This window comes from Eumetopias jubatus, unplaced genomic scaffold (genome assembly GCF_037043125.1).
Source record: "Eumetopias jubatus isolate StellerSeaLion01/CBP00866 unplaced genomic scaffold, mEumJub1_p1.0 scaffold_3, whole genome shotgun sequence".
NCBI lineage: Eukaryota > Metazoa > Chordata > Mammalia > Carnivora > Otariidae > Eumetopias > Eumetopias jubatus.
The window spans coordinates 176617733-176633112 of NW_028274809.1; the positions used below are offsets into that span (position 1 = coordinate 176617733).

General features: G+C 37.9%; 1 protein-coding gene and 1 pseudogene across 1 annotated transcript in view; both read left to right on the forward strand.

Annotated features, from left to right (window-relative positions):
• The window catches only part of GPC5 (glypican 5), a 649065-nt gene that overhangs the window by 566328 nt on the left and 67357 nt on the right, over positions 1-15380 (forward strand). The gene's annotated exons all lie outside the window — the stretch shown is intronic.
• On the forward strand, positions 8633-9136 carry LOC114215886 (small ribosomal subunit protein eS10 pseudogene; annotated as a pseudogene).

Genomic DNA, 15380 nt, shown 5'->3' on the forward strand with positions numbered 1-15380 from the left:
CCTAATAAACTCAACATCTCAGCCTCCTCAGGGACAGTTCTATTAACTGTTTGCTCTTGTGTGTATGGACAGTGCTTTTATGTTTCTTCACATGTGCCATATTGTTTTACTGAAAATTGTACATGGTCAGGTATATAATGTTGCAACTCAAAATCAGTTTTGCCCTTCCCTAGGGTTTTTTCCTCCTTGTTGATGTTTGCTGTTGTTTGTGTTGCTGTTTGTTTACTTAATGACTTTCCTAAACTAATTCTATAATTCTATAAACAATGTATTCATTGTCATAAGTGGCCACTAAAATTTCCATTCAGCTGCACTGGTGTTTAGCTAATTATTTTATAGAGATTTCTCTAAATGTCTTGAACGGATGAGATTCCCTGTGTTTCCTGAGAAGCTGTGTGTTTGTGTGTGTGTGTGTGTGTGCACTACAATACAGCTTCAGTATCTTGTAGGCAGTTGACACATGGCCTTAGAATTCACTTTTTGTTTGTGCAGTTACTGAGGTTCATCCAGAAGTAAGAGACGAGGCCTTCTCAGGTCTTCATGGGCCTATAAGTACAGCCTTGAACATGAGCATGGCTTTCAGATTCATGCATATATCAATCACAAAAATCAACATAAAGCTCATTGTTCTTATTTTTTAAATTTTATTTTATTATGTTATGTTAATCACCATACATTACATCATTAGTTTTTGATGTAGTGTTCCATGATTCATTGTTTGTGTATAACACCCAGTGCTCCATTCAATACATGCCCTCTTGAATACCCATCACCAGGCTAACCCATTCCCCCACCCCCCTCCCCTCTAGAACCCTCAGTTTGTTTCTCAGACTCCATAGTCTCTCATGGTTCATCTCCCCATCTGATTTCCCCCCTTCATTTTTCCCTTCGTACTATCTTATTTTTTTTTTACATATAATGTATTATTTGTTTCAGAGGTACAGGTCTGTGATTCATCAGTCTTGCACAATTCACAGCGCTCACCATAGCACATACCCTCCCCAATGTCCATCACCCAGCCACCCCATCCCTCCCACCCCCGACCACTCCAGCAACCCTCAGTTTGTTTCCTGAGATTAAGAATTCCTCATATCAGTAAGGTCATATGATACATGTCTTTCTCTGATTGACTTATAGTGAAGTAAGTCAATCCCTGTTCTTATTGAGATTCAGTTATTTTTTCTTGAAAAAAAACAAAAAAAAAACCCAAAAAAACACTTTTCAGATTGTTATAAACCATTAGTTCATTTCCAAAGCTCTGAAAATTGGATTTTGACTATTTTGCCAAACTCTCATTGTTTTTATGGAAGAGAAAATTTTCATGAGTCTTTATTCCACCATATGTGCTGATGTTACTCCCATTGATTACACTTTTGATGTACCACTGAAGTCACTTTTCTAATATTTTATCTAGGATCTTAACATCTACATTTCTGATGGAGATTGTAGCTGTCTTTCTTGTAATGTCTTAGATTTTCCATACAGAGGTGATGTTGGCCTGAGGCCAAATTGTAAATTATTTTCTCCTTTTTTGTAATTCTCTGGAAGGATTTGTATAAAATTGGTGTTGCATCTTCCTTAAATATTTGGTATAATCATGGTGAAACCATATGAGCCAGAAATTTTCTTGATGAGAAGGTTTTTAAGTGTGGATTTGATTTGGTTAATACATATGAGACTATTCAAACTTTCTTTCTGCTTTTTTTTTTTTGAGTTACATTTTATTTTGAAATGCACTGCTGTTTTTAATTGTTATTAATATTCCCTTAACCATTCTTAGTGTCTATGAGATCTATAATGACATATAATCTTACTCTTCTTCCATTCCTTACATTAGTTATTTGTGCTGCAAATGGATCTCTCTACGTATTTGTAATTATTATTTTCCAGATACTTTCTCCTTGTGTTGAGTAGACCTATTTAAATATAATTACCTCAGAATATTTTTTAATGTTTTAAAAAAGATTAGGCAGTTCATAATGGCTAAATCTTGGAAGCAACCAATGTGTCTTTCAATAGGAGAATGGTTGAATAAACTGTGGTACATCAAGACAATAGGCTATTATTCAGCACTGTCAAGACATGAGCTATCAAGCCATGAAAAGACATGGAGGGAACTTAAATTCACATTGCTAAGTAAAAGAAGCCAACCTGAAAATCCTGCGTACTTTAATTTCAATTATATGACATTCTGGAAAAGGCAAAACTATGGAGACAATAAAAAGATCACTGGTTGCCAAGGTTTGGGGGAGGGGGAGGGATGAATAGGCAGAACACGGAGGGTTTTTAGTGCAGGGAAAACACTCTGTATTGTATTATACTAATAGATACACGTCATTGTACATTTATCTAAACTTTCAGAATGTACAACGCTAAGAGTGAACACTAATGTAAACTCTGGACTTGGGGTGATTATGATGTGTCAGTGTAGTTCATCAGTTGTCCTCTACTGTGGTGGGGGACAGGCTAGTGGAGGAAGCTAGGCATGGGTATGTGTGTGGCTGGGGAGGTGAGAGTTATATGCAAAATCTCTGTACACTCTGTTAATTTCTGTTTTAAATCTAAGACTACCCTAAAAATAGTCTTTGGAAAAAAAAAACCTTAAGGGCGCCTGGGTGGCTCAGTTGGTTAAGCGACTGCCTTCGGCTCAGGTCATGATCCTGGAGTCCCGGGATCGAGTCCCGCATCGGGCTCCCTGCTCAGCGGGGAGTCTGCTTCTCTCTCTGACCCTCTTCCCTCTCGTGCTCTCTCTCATTCTCTCTCTCAAATAAATAAATAAAATCTTTAAAAAAATAAAAAAAATTAAAAATTAAAAAATTAAAAAAACCTTAAAAAAGATCAGACATAATCGATTTACTAGAAACCAAGTAAAACATCAACATAGAGGAATGCTGTTACTAGTGTTTTTTAAAAAATACTATTAGTGAAGTATTTTCTCCTCGATGGATTCAAGAAGAGAAGAATATAGATGGGTGGTCTCTCTAATCAAAAACATGTAGTTTTTGTTCAGGTGTCTGAATGGATTAACTAAATTAAAATAACAGTAAAATGTGGGTTTATGTGTGTGTGCTCTTGCATACCAATCCCGGTAGTTTAGAAATTTAGAAGTTTAGAAGAACATGCTTTGAATAAATTATGCACAATTTACTTACTATTATCTTGAGTGAACGAGATAATAAGAGTTCATTGTTGCAGTACTTTTTCTATGAAATAATACTTTTTTAAATCTAAGAGTGCCTTCTATCTGCTTTATTTATCTAAAATGTTTTAATTTAGTCTGAATTAAAGTGTTCCTCCAATAAACGTATTTTCTGTTTTTATAGTAAGGGTTTTTAAAACCTCTGAGCCCTATCAAACACATACACACAAGTGCGAACACCAACACATAGAGCTATAAAACAACATAGAGTCCTAGAGGACAAGTGTCTATAGTTTTCATTCATTCATTCATTCATTCATTCATTTAACAAATATAAGAATTTGATCCCAGGCTAATGCCCAAATGAATAAAACATGATCTACTATTGAGAGCACCACAGTATATTAACTTTGTAAACTGACTTGAAATCTCCCTGGGCAAAATGCTAAACTTCTCATATATAATAATGGCTTCATTTACAATTTATAAGATGATGACTGCCAAATTATACAATCAGCTTGACTTTTATCCAGAACTGCCAAATCTGTATAAAACTGCTTTCAAAACATATCCACCCAGAATTACCACAGGCACTTCAAACTCCACATGTTCAAAATAGAACTCATTCTTTCCCCCCATAAAATCCTTCCCTGCCCCTCTATTTATACTCTTGATTAATGCAGTAGCAGAATAAAACCCCCAAAGATGTCCATGTCCTGATGCTTGGAATCCTTGGATACGTTGCATTTCATGACAAAAGAGACTCTGCCACTATAATTATGTTAAAAATCTTAAGATAAGGACATTATCTTGGATTGTTTTGGTTAGCCCAATATAATCACATGAGCTCTTAAAAGCAGAGAGCTTTCTGTAGCCCATGTCTGAGAGATAGGGCAGAAGGGAAAGTCATAGAGGTAGGTAGTGTGTAAGGTTGCTGGATAATCCACATGGAAACCATGACGGGGAATGTAGGTGGTCTCTAGGAGTAGAGTTGGCTCCCAGCTGACAGACAATAAAGAAGTGTGGAGTGCAGTACTATAAACACGAGGAACTGACTTTGGCCAACTACCTGAATGAGCTTCGAAGCAGATGTCTCTCCAGAACCTCCAGTAAAAAAATGCAGGAGTATTGGAGTTAATTGTATTATTACCTGAATACAACATACTTTTTAAACCACATAAACTTCATGCTTTTCTGATCTTACAAAAGTCATTTTCTCTACCTTGAAAACTCTCTTCAGTGTTATTTATCCTCCTGTGTCTTCCTCTCAGGTGTCAGCTCAAATGCTCTATTGAACGTGAAGTCTTTCTACATGCTCCCAAGTGAATATAGTCCTGCTTCACTTTTCACCTGTCAGTTTATAAGGACTTATATTACTGTACACGCCGTTTATGGGAATTTTTTGTTTACATGTCAGTCTCCCCACTAAACTGCTAACATAGTTTCTTTCTCATTTTTCTAGTCCCTATCAGTTGTTGAGCTTATATCATATAGACTCTATGAAGTGTATGTATCACTTCACACATTAGAATGGCTATCATCAAGAAGACAAGAGATAACAAGTGTTGGTAAGGTTGTGGAGAAAAGGGAACCCTTGTGCGTTGTTGATGGGAATGCAAAATGGTGCAGCCACTATGAAAAATAGGATGGGGGTTTCTCAAAACTTAAAAAAATACAGTTACCTTATGATTCAGCAGTTTCACTCATGGGTGTATTTCCAAAGGAAATGAAAATAGGAAATCAAGAAGACATCTACACTTTCTTGTTCATTGCAGCATTATTTACAAGAGCCAAGATATAGAATCAACCCGTGTCTATAGACAGATGGATAAAGAAGATGTGATAGGTATTTACATACAATGGACTATTATTCAACCATGAGAAAGAAGGAAATTCTGTCATTTGGGACAACACAGATGGACCTTGAGGGCATTTTGCTATGTGAGATAAGTCAGACAGAGAAAGACAAATATTTTATGATCTCTCTAATATGTGGAATCAGAAAATGCCAAATTCATAAAAATAGGGTGTGGAATGGTGGTTATCAGAGGCTGGGGGAGGTGGGAGAATTAAGGAGATGTTGTTTAAAGGTGCATTCTTGCAACCAGTAGATAAATAAGTTCTGGACATCTAATGCACAGAATGACTTTAGACAACAAGACTGTATTATAAATTTCAAAGTTGCTAAGAGATTAGATCTTAATTGTTCTCACCACACACACACACACACACACACACACACACACACACACACACACACACCGTGTACACACACACACCAATAATAATGTGATATGACAGAAGTGTTAGCTAACACTACAGTGGTCATCATATTCAAAGCATCATAATCAAACCAACATGTACACCTTAAACTTATACAATGTTGTATGTCAATTATATCTAAATAACAATGAATTAAAAAATAAATGTATATGAACTAGTGAAGTAAGAAACATATGATCTTAGATAACTTATCCTAAAACAACTACTTTATTCTTTCAATCTATAAATTCCCTCCGCTCTAGTATTTTATATTTTTGTTGCTATTCATGGATTTTGTGCATTTAAAGATATTTTCTTACTGATAGCCCAAATTCTTTTGTATATTTTTTTGCTTTATAACATATCTTGCAAAGTTTTGTCTGGTTAGCAATATACCTTTTAATTTTATTGTGAATGATATAGAACTTTACAATTTGTATGAAATCAAATTGGTCAGTATTTTCCTCTCTGAGTTCTTCTTTGAACGCTTTTTCTACCTCCAGGTCAGATAAATATCCATCTATATTTTCTTTTGGGTGTTTTCTTAAGCAACAAATCCCTTGTTCAAAATGAAATTGTTTTGAAGTGTGAAACTCCAACTTTATTTTTCCAACTAGTTAACCAGTTACCCCACTTTTCAGCATTATCTGCTGCATAAGCTTTTCTTATCCCCATTGACTTGAAATCCCAAAAACTGTCTTGGAAAAAATTTCATTGATTTGTCTATTCTTGTATTTGTACAGCACTGTTTAATTACTGTCATTACAAAACTACCTCAGCTTTCTGCAACATTTTTTGGATGATTTTCAACATTTCTTCTTCCAGATGACATTTAATATTTTAAATCAAAAGCTAAAAAAATGCTCTATTAAATTTGTATTTTTTTGGAGAGAATCAACAAATAATAAATTTGTAATTATTTAATTCTTTTAAATCCCTAAGGAAAGTGATATTTTCTTCATATATATGTATATATATGAATATATAATATTTATTTTTAATTCTTTAAAATTAATTTTTGGTAATTTTTTAATTTAAACAGTTAATGTTATTTTTCAAATAAATAAAATAATAGGAAAAATAATCAGGCATAAAAAGAGAAAAGGAAAAGTAGTTGCACTCTTAAACATATAGTAGAATTCAAGGAAAAATCCTATTTTATTTTCGATTTTGGATTTCCTGTGTTCTAGTCTTATTTCAGTCTACTCTCTTCCCATGCCAGCATCTCTCAAAGCCACCTTTCTCTCCTATTTTCCTAAAAGTTATGGCTCATATATTTTTGTGGATAAAAAGATTTTTCCTAGTTTTCTTCTGTTTCATGTATCAAATCCTTTTCATAAATCTGTTATATTTGAATGTGGAGTATTTTGATGTTAGATGCTTGCAAAAAATCAATTTCTTCATTTATAACTACAGAGATTTAGATTTAAGCCATACTTTTTCCAGTAGAACACACAGATGGCCCTTAGCTCCTTTGAGTTTCTATGTGGACCTAATAAGCTATTTCCCTCTCAACTGTATTCCTAAAGGGCAATTTTATGGGCAGATCCCTAATCCAGTCTCTGGGCATTAATCAAGCATGGCTTTATTGGACTAATGGGGGGGCATCTGTGTTTTCACTCTGGAATCTATGCTAGAGAGTGAATGCCTTTGCTCTAGTCCTTATTTGTACCTTTGACTCTAACTGGCTTATGTAAAATTCCCTGCTGCAGGGTGATGATTTTCTTCAAAGAAACTGCTTTAATTCTGGTGTTAAAGGCATACTATGTAGATGAGTCAAAGCTTTTTTTAATGTTCTTGAGGACTCTCTGTGCTGTTTTGGTTCAGATAGTATGTCGTGATGTATTGTAAACTCACTTACAATGAAGTCAATAGAACATTTTTCATTATACTGTTTATGACAGTGTATCACAATTTGTTAATATATGACTCCTATTTCTGGACCCTGAGCATCTTAGAGGTAGGGCATTATATCTTATTCGTATCTTTTTTTTTAAAAGATTTTATTTATTGATTTGAGAGAGAGAGAGAGCACATGAGAGGGGGGAGGGTCAGAGGGAGAAGCAGACTCTCTGCCGAGCAGGGAGCCCGATGCGGGACTCGATCCAGGGACTCCAGGATCATGACCTGAGCCGAAGGCAGTCGCTTAACCAACTGAGCCACCCAGGCACCCATATCTTAGTCGTATCTTTATCCATAGATTTTTGTTCTGGTTCTGCACACAATTGCTCAATAAATCTTTTTTTGCTAAAGCATTCAATGCATTTGTCTTTTCCTCCTCAACTGAATTTTAATCTCAAAATAAATACGTATTTACTTTATGCCAGCTTTATCTACAAATCCTAGCACAGTGCTATATATGTTTCGCTTAGTAAACCCTGCATAAATCAAGGAGCGTTCTGGAGAATTAGTGCAGGCATTTGAGCCTTATTGAGAACACTGTTATTACAGTTGGCCAAGTTGTACTGGATGGCAGAGCAAGGTATTGCTAAAAATTCTTGCAACAGGTTCCAGTTCCCACACTGACACTGGAAATAGGTCACCGTGCTGAGGTGTGGAGGATGTCACAATTTCCATCAAACTCTCCAGAGCCTCTAACGTAAAAATAGCATGCTGATCTGCACACAGACTTGAAGTTTAAAAAAATAATAAAAAAATTAAAAAGAAAACTTTTATCCTCCATGTCTGAAGAGACCACAAACCTGCACACCCTCTTGAGGAAGACGCCGGAGATCATGGCTGCCGGGACTCCTTCCCACCTGACTTTTTGTAGTCGTGCCTTTTCTCCTTCCCTATCTCCTCCAGTGGCACTCAGTTCACCGCAGAGCATGTGAACAGTGGGAGAGGTGCAGCCCACGGCCAGATCATAGCAAGTGGAGGCCGTGAGGAGAGAAGATGTGTGAACAGTGGGGCGAGGCCAGATTGCTGGAGACAGCAGAGACAGCAGGGGCTGAAGGCTTTCAAGATGTTGAACCAAGATGCCATCAGGGCAAGAACACTGAGGGTGTAACAAAAAGAGGTGACATGACCTGCTGTCGATTTTGGAGGGTAGCACAGGGAAACAAGTCAAGACAGGAGACATACTATGGTTTAGAGGCAGAGAAGGGATTTGAGGAGATCTTTGGGAAGAATATGTAAATTGAGAGAGAGGACAGGGAAAGTGTATTCAGAGTACAGGCTACAACATATACTTAAGAAGCTAAAACAACCTTACCAGCTCCGGCCGCTGAGATGTTGATGCCCAAGAAGAACCAAATTGCCATTTATGAACTCCTTTTCAAGGAGGGAGTGATGGTGTCCAGGAAGGATGTCGACATGCCCAAACACCCTGAGTTGGCAGACAAGAATGTGCCCAGCCTTCACGTCATGAAGGCCATGCAGTCTCTCAAATCACGAGGCTACGTAAAGGAACAGTTTGCCTGGAGACATTTCTACTGGTACCTTACCAACGAGAGCATCCAGTATCTCTGTGATTACCTCCACCTGCCCCCCCCCCCCGAGATTGTGCCTGCTACTCTGTACCGTAGCCGCCCTGAGACTGGCCGACCGCAGCCCAAAGGTCTAGAGGGAGAGTGACCTGCAAGGCTCACACGAGGGGAAGCTGACAGAGACACCTACAGACGAAGCCCTGTGCCCCCTGGTGCCGACAAGAAAGCTGAGGCCGGGGCTGGGTCAGCAACTGAGTTCCCGTTTAGAGGCGGATTTGGTCGTGGACGTGGTCAGCCACCTCAGTAAAGTTGGAGATGTTTTGTGTTGAATACATCTGTAGCCAGAAAAAAAAAAAAAAAGCTAAAACAAAACACAAAGGGAAATGGGACTAGGCCAGGTTTGCCAAGATCTCATAGCGGACCAGTAATGAAAATGAATCTGGAGGGGCGCCTGGGTGGCTCAGGTGGTTAAGCGACTGCCTTCAGCTCAGGTCATGATCCTGGAGTCCCGGGATTGAGTCCCGCATCGGGCTCCCTGCTCGGCAGGGAGTCTGCTTCTCCCTCTGACCCTACCCCCTCTTATGTGCTCTCTCTCTCTTAAATAAATAAAATCTTAAAAAAAGAAAAAGAAAATGAATCTGGAAAGGTAAGTTTGTTTCACACTGTGGTGAGGAATGTGTAATTCATTGGTTTATCTGAATCCCAGTTCTTGGATCCTGCTGTCATTGAATATCATGGGGCAGTGGACTTTCCCAAGAACCTCTAAAGACAGGAGGCATATATGCAGGCAGATATTTGTAACCCCAGCAGCACCTCACTAATTTATGGGGTGGTAGGAACCTAAGTGACACCTCCCTAAGCCAACACTAAACCTCTTCAGTTTTGTTTAAACTGAATAATCTGCTCATGCGGGACTGGCGTTTGCCCGACAGCATATGCTCACATCTGAGTATCAGCACAGTTTCTGCATTATGTAGAATAAAGTTTGTTATTCGTATTTTATTTTGCTTTGTTTTTTATTGTGTTTTTGTTTGTGGATTTGCTTTTAAAAAAAATCTAGATCATGATTCTGCTAGATTATAAAAATGTTTGTGCATATGCCTCTTTTTTTTGTTTCTTAAATTTTTTTCTGGAGAAACTCCACAGAATCCTTGAACGATTCCTTTGCCTAATGCCAAGAAAATCTACTTGATATATTCTCCCGAGAGCTTCATTCATATTACTTGCTGTTAATTTTGAGTGGGAATATTCCACCAGGCGACATGTCCTTTGTGGCTACCAAAAAAAAAAAAAAAAAAAAGAAAAAAGAAAAAGAAAGAAATGTTCTTAGGAAGAATTCTCATCTCAGGCAAGTTTCCACCTGGAAATACAATCAGTAATGTCAAGGACTCCATTATCTGCAATGTCACAGTTGATTGAGAGGGTAAGAGAGGTAGGCTAACATTACCAACACAAAGACATTTAAAGTTCCATGATATATCTTAATGGAGACTTTCTAATGGTCTCTACTATTTTCAGAGGGTATGAGACATTTGACCCAATTCTAAAAATGAACATGATTAACAATTATGTTTTAAGGTGTCTTTCAAGTTTCAAGCCAAATTCTAAATATATAAATTCTAATCCTTAAATTCTAGATACGAGATAACTTAAATGTGATATATTGAAACATATTTCAAATGGCAACAGAAGTTTTTTTCTATTGCCGTCTCTTTTATTTCATTGATTTAATACTATATCTAGTTGGGGGTTTAAAAGCCTACATTCTTTAATTTTATTAAATTAAGAGATGTGTTGTATTTTTAAAATCGGTAAAGAATATATGCATCATCTTTGTCTCAATTTATAAATATGTCACATTCCAATAAATTTCTTTAAACCAATCAATAAGACTAAGCTTTAAATTATAGGGTAGCTGAATCTAATTAATGATCATGTTTCTTTATTATACTTGAAGGGAAAAGCAGAAAATGCTTCATTTCAAGATAGTAGTTTTCCAAAATGAGAACATAAAATTCTAGAAAGAAAATTGCACATCACATTTCTATGTGAGATCATACAAACCATGTGTCTTAGAGAGGGAAAATTATACTTTTCATAGTTCCTCATTTCTCTGTATTTTCTATATTTTCTTATATATTTAGCTGAATTACATTAAACTTCTTTCACATTCAAATTGTTAAATATCTGAATTCTCAAGCCAGTTGTTGAATACTACTAAGGGGAAAAAAAAAAGAAATTGGTAGTTCCTTATTTTCCAGTAACTTCTTTCACTGAACAAACTGGGTTTCCTTTGTTAATATAACCGTAATATAAAGAGCAGTGAGGTAAAAAACTTTTTGTCAGTCTTGTACTTAAAAAGTAGATGCCCCTGGGATCATGGCCCTACTTCCTGATAGGAGGTGCTTTGGAATGAATACATCAAGAGGTACCATGTACTGGAGGTTTGTGTTGTTTCATGGGGGCACTTTCCTAGAGCACATGTCTTCAATATGAAAGGATTTTCTGAAAGATGGATTTAAAGTTTCAGTCATAAGGGTAGGAGGCCAAAAATTCACAATTTGTTGCTTCCCCCCTTTATCTGTGATCGAGCAGCAGCTGGAACATAGAACTGACAAGCTGTACAGAGCACAAAAGTGATATTCTGCATGAGATTAAAAAAAGTCTGCAGAAATATGGGGAAGACAATAAGAGGAGGAAGTTCTAGAATTGAGAAGAAACTGTCGAGCAAGGTTTCATGACATGAAAAGGAAGAGGAACGCAGAAGAGCGAAAGATTTGATAAAAAATGGAGCCACAAATTTTGCATAAGAGACCACTCCCCCAAATCCCCACAGATGTTAAGGGGAAGGCAAAGCAGTGTTGAACTTGATACAGGTCTAGCTAGGGAGGCAGCTGGGTGGTAGGTAGACGGAAAGAACAGATACAGACATAGATGGAATTATACACACATGAGAGGTATTAAATTATAATCAGCCAAAGAATATTTATAATATCCTACACAAGGAGAAATTTCTAAAATTGTTTTGGGTTAATTAATTGCATCGTCTTTGGCAATCCATCTAATTTCCCTCTAGCAGAGATACAGTCGAAGACATCTTGAGGCGTACTACTCTGGAGTCTCAGAAAGCAGTACGATACCTTTATTCTGAGCTCTCTTGTGAACTTTTCAGCAAATTGATGCCATTGTGACTCACTCCCATCACCAGAGCTGCAATTTAGCGGATGTGTTAAGATTTCAGACTGTGGAACCGTAGTTTGTGCTTGGGTGTTGATTCCATAATTATTAGCAATATGAACTTGGTTAGGTCTCTTCAACTATCTGTGAAATGGTAGGTAGCAGTCATCATCAGTCAAACCATTTAATCAGTCAAAAATGTATCTTCTCAGGATGCCTGGATGGTTCAGTTGGTTAAGCACCGGACTCTTGGTTTCTGCTCAGGTCATAATCTGAGGGTGGTGAGATCGAGCCCTTTGTTGGGCTCTGTGCTCAGCAGGGAGTCTGCTGGGGATTCTTTCTCTCCCTCTCCTTCTGCCCCTTTTTGCCTGCCCGTGCACAGCGCACTCTCTCTCTCTCTCTAAAATAAATAAATATAGGGACGCCTGGGTGGCTCAGTCAGTTAAGGGTCTGCCTTCGGCTTAGGTCATGATCGATCCCGGGGTCCTGGGATCAAGTCCTGCATTGGGCTCCTTGCTCAGCCTGTCTCTGCTACTGCCCCTGCTTGTGCCCTCTCTCTCTCTCTCAATCACTGACAAATAAAAACTTTATAAATAAATAAAGAAATAAATAATTCTTTTTAAAAAAGAAGAAAAAATATTTCTTCTCACTCTTTTTTTTTTTCCCTAAGTGCCCTGTCCTTTCTTCCTTAATCATACTTGCTACTCTCACTGCAATATTTTCTCTCACTTAGATCTCTGTTGCCTCCTATACTGCTTCCTGTACCTTCCTACCCAAACCCAAAGGCTGCCTCTCACCTTTGAAAGTGCCCATTTGTAGCCCTTAGGAAGATTATCCTCTAGACTCAATTTACCATGATGCTGGGGTGGGTTTATCATTCAGCTCTTCTCATTTTGTCACTCTCTCACCCACACTAGCTCAGTCTCCTTACCTTGAGGACCGTGCCATCAGGTATTGATAGTCATCAAAATTTGCCCATCAGGTTCATAACTTTGTGGACATGCAAAGACTATCACAGACCTTTTGGGTCCTCAGTGCTCTGCGTAGCTGTTATCCAATTCCCTGGCCTCACCTTTTCTGACCTCCTGTGATTTAGTGACTGTTGCTTCCGCTTTGGGATCTTACTTCTTGGGTCAGCTCTCACACCCACTCATAAGCTACAGCTCTCACTTCTCACGTCTTTTCTTCCTGCATACCGCTTTAATTATACTTTGCTGGCATTCCTTCACATTAATTGAATATCTTGGAATGTGGCTCACAGTATTTGTAATAATACATACATCTGCTCTCATCTTGTGACTTAAATGTTCAGAGATGATTCATCCCAGCCTTTATCATGCCAGACTTGGCACTTCCTTAATTCAACAATTATCTGTCCTTGAATCTTACCCACAGCCATAACTGTAGTATCTTGACTCATATAAACCCTCCTGGGTAATCATCTCCTTGCTTGCTATTTTCCACCTCAGTCCTTTTCAAGTTTAGACTCTGGTGTATAACAATTAGTAAGTGTCTTTAACCCTTTTGCAGTGACCCTTGTTCTTACATTCCGACGAACAAGCCCCAAACATAAAAGCATTCCTACATTCGTTGCCTGCCTACCTTCTTCTTCAAAAGAAAGCTTCTGTTCTTCAGACATACCAGTTCATCTCTCTAAGTGATCTATTAAATCCTCCCACTCTCGTCTAGACCTGTAAGATCTTTTTGTAAATTTCTTCCCTAATCATATTAAGAAGTTGAAAATGCTCCAACACTTTCTGCAAACTCTACGTGTCTTTCTGTTCTTATGTGATCTCCTTCTTACAGCCAGTTGTCTTGAGGAGGTGGTTAGTGTTTATCATTTCCACTTCTTCACATTATACTTACTCCCTGGAATCCTTCCACTTCGACGACTCCTTGTAATTGTGTTTACGAGGCCCACTGACCACTGGGTTTTTGAATCCATTAGGTATTTTCCTGTGTGATTGTAGTTGATTTGCCTTCAGAATCTGACACTATCAATCAAACTTTTGAGAGACACCTGGGTGGCTCAGTCGGTTGAGGTCCAACTTGTGGTTTCAGCTCATGTCATGATCTCAGAGTCGTGAGATCAAGCCCCATGTCAGGCTCCATGCTCAGTAGGGCGTCCACCTGAGATTCCTTCTCTCCCTCCCCCTCTGCCCCTCCCCCTCAAATAAATAAATCTTTAAAAAACAGAGAGAGAGAGATAAAACACCTTTTTTGAAAACCCTTTCCTAACTTGGTTTTTATGATACAATTCTCCCCTACCCAATTCTTTCTACCTCTCAGATAGGTATTCATCAGGTTCTTTTGGATATTTTCTCTTTCTACCTGTACCCTTCTAGTGCATAAGATTCTGCTCTCAATTCCATTTTCTCTCCTCACTGCATACTCTCTTTGGATGATCTCATTCATATCTATGGCAACTGATGCAGTTAAATGCAAATGACTTGGAAGCCTGTACCTTGAACAGCAATTTGCTCAGATTTAGGCCCGTGTATATAATTGTTTGCTAAAACCTTGACTTGGGTATATTACTTATTCCTCAAATTCACACAACCCCTAAATGAAATCTTTTAGTCCTCCAAAGCTCCTCCCTTTTCAAATTTCTTATCTCAGTGAATCACTGCATAATGCAACCTGTATTATTGTTTCTACATCATTTCATTCAAATTTGGACAATTCTTTTTCTTCTTGTATAATCTTTGCTTTTCATGCCTCCTGCCATGGCGGTGATTGGGACATTAATTCCCTTCATTAGGAACGTTCCTGGTCCCACTCCTATTCAGTTTCAATCTCTCTTTTACTTTATACAGTAGTGTTCTTAAAATACAATTCTGATTGTCTCCTGTGGTAAAGACTGTTTATTTTTCCCCTGTCCTTGATAGAAGTTCTGACCTTTGTTGTATGAAACACAAATAAGTCCTGAGCACCTCTCCAGGCTCATCCATCGAATGGTACCCATCTTGCACACATTCTTCTAACCATTTCAAACTTCTTGTGGTGCCCTATGACCCACGCTGCCTTACACCACAGGACTATGCACATGTTGTCTTTGTAGGAAGCTCTCTTTTCTGCCCTTGACTTTGGAGTGATAGGATGAATACTCATTTTAACATTCTTCTGAATTGCTCTGTTTGTTTTCATAGAACCCTAAATTAAATTGTCAATTTAACTGTCTGTGTCACCCACTGGATAGTGTCTTTCATCTGATTCATAGAACATTATAAAGGGTAAGCATAATACCTGCAGAATAATTATGAATTACTAGCTTTTAAGGAGTCAGGAATATCAGAAGGTCTTTTTATTTCTACAAAAAATGTATGTGTGAATATATGTGAAATTGGGTGTACTCTCAGGACCCTAGAGAGGAT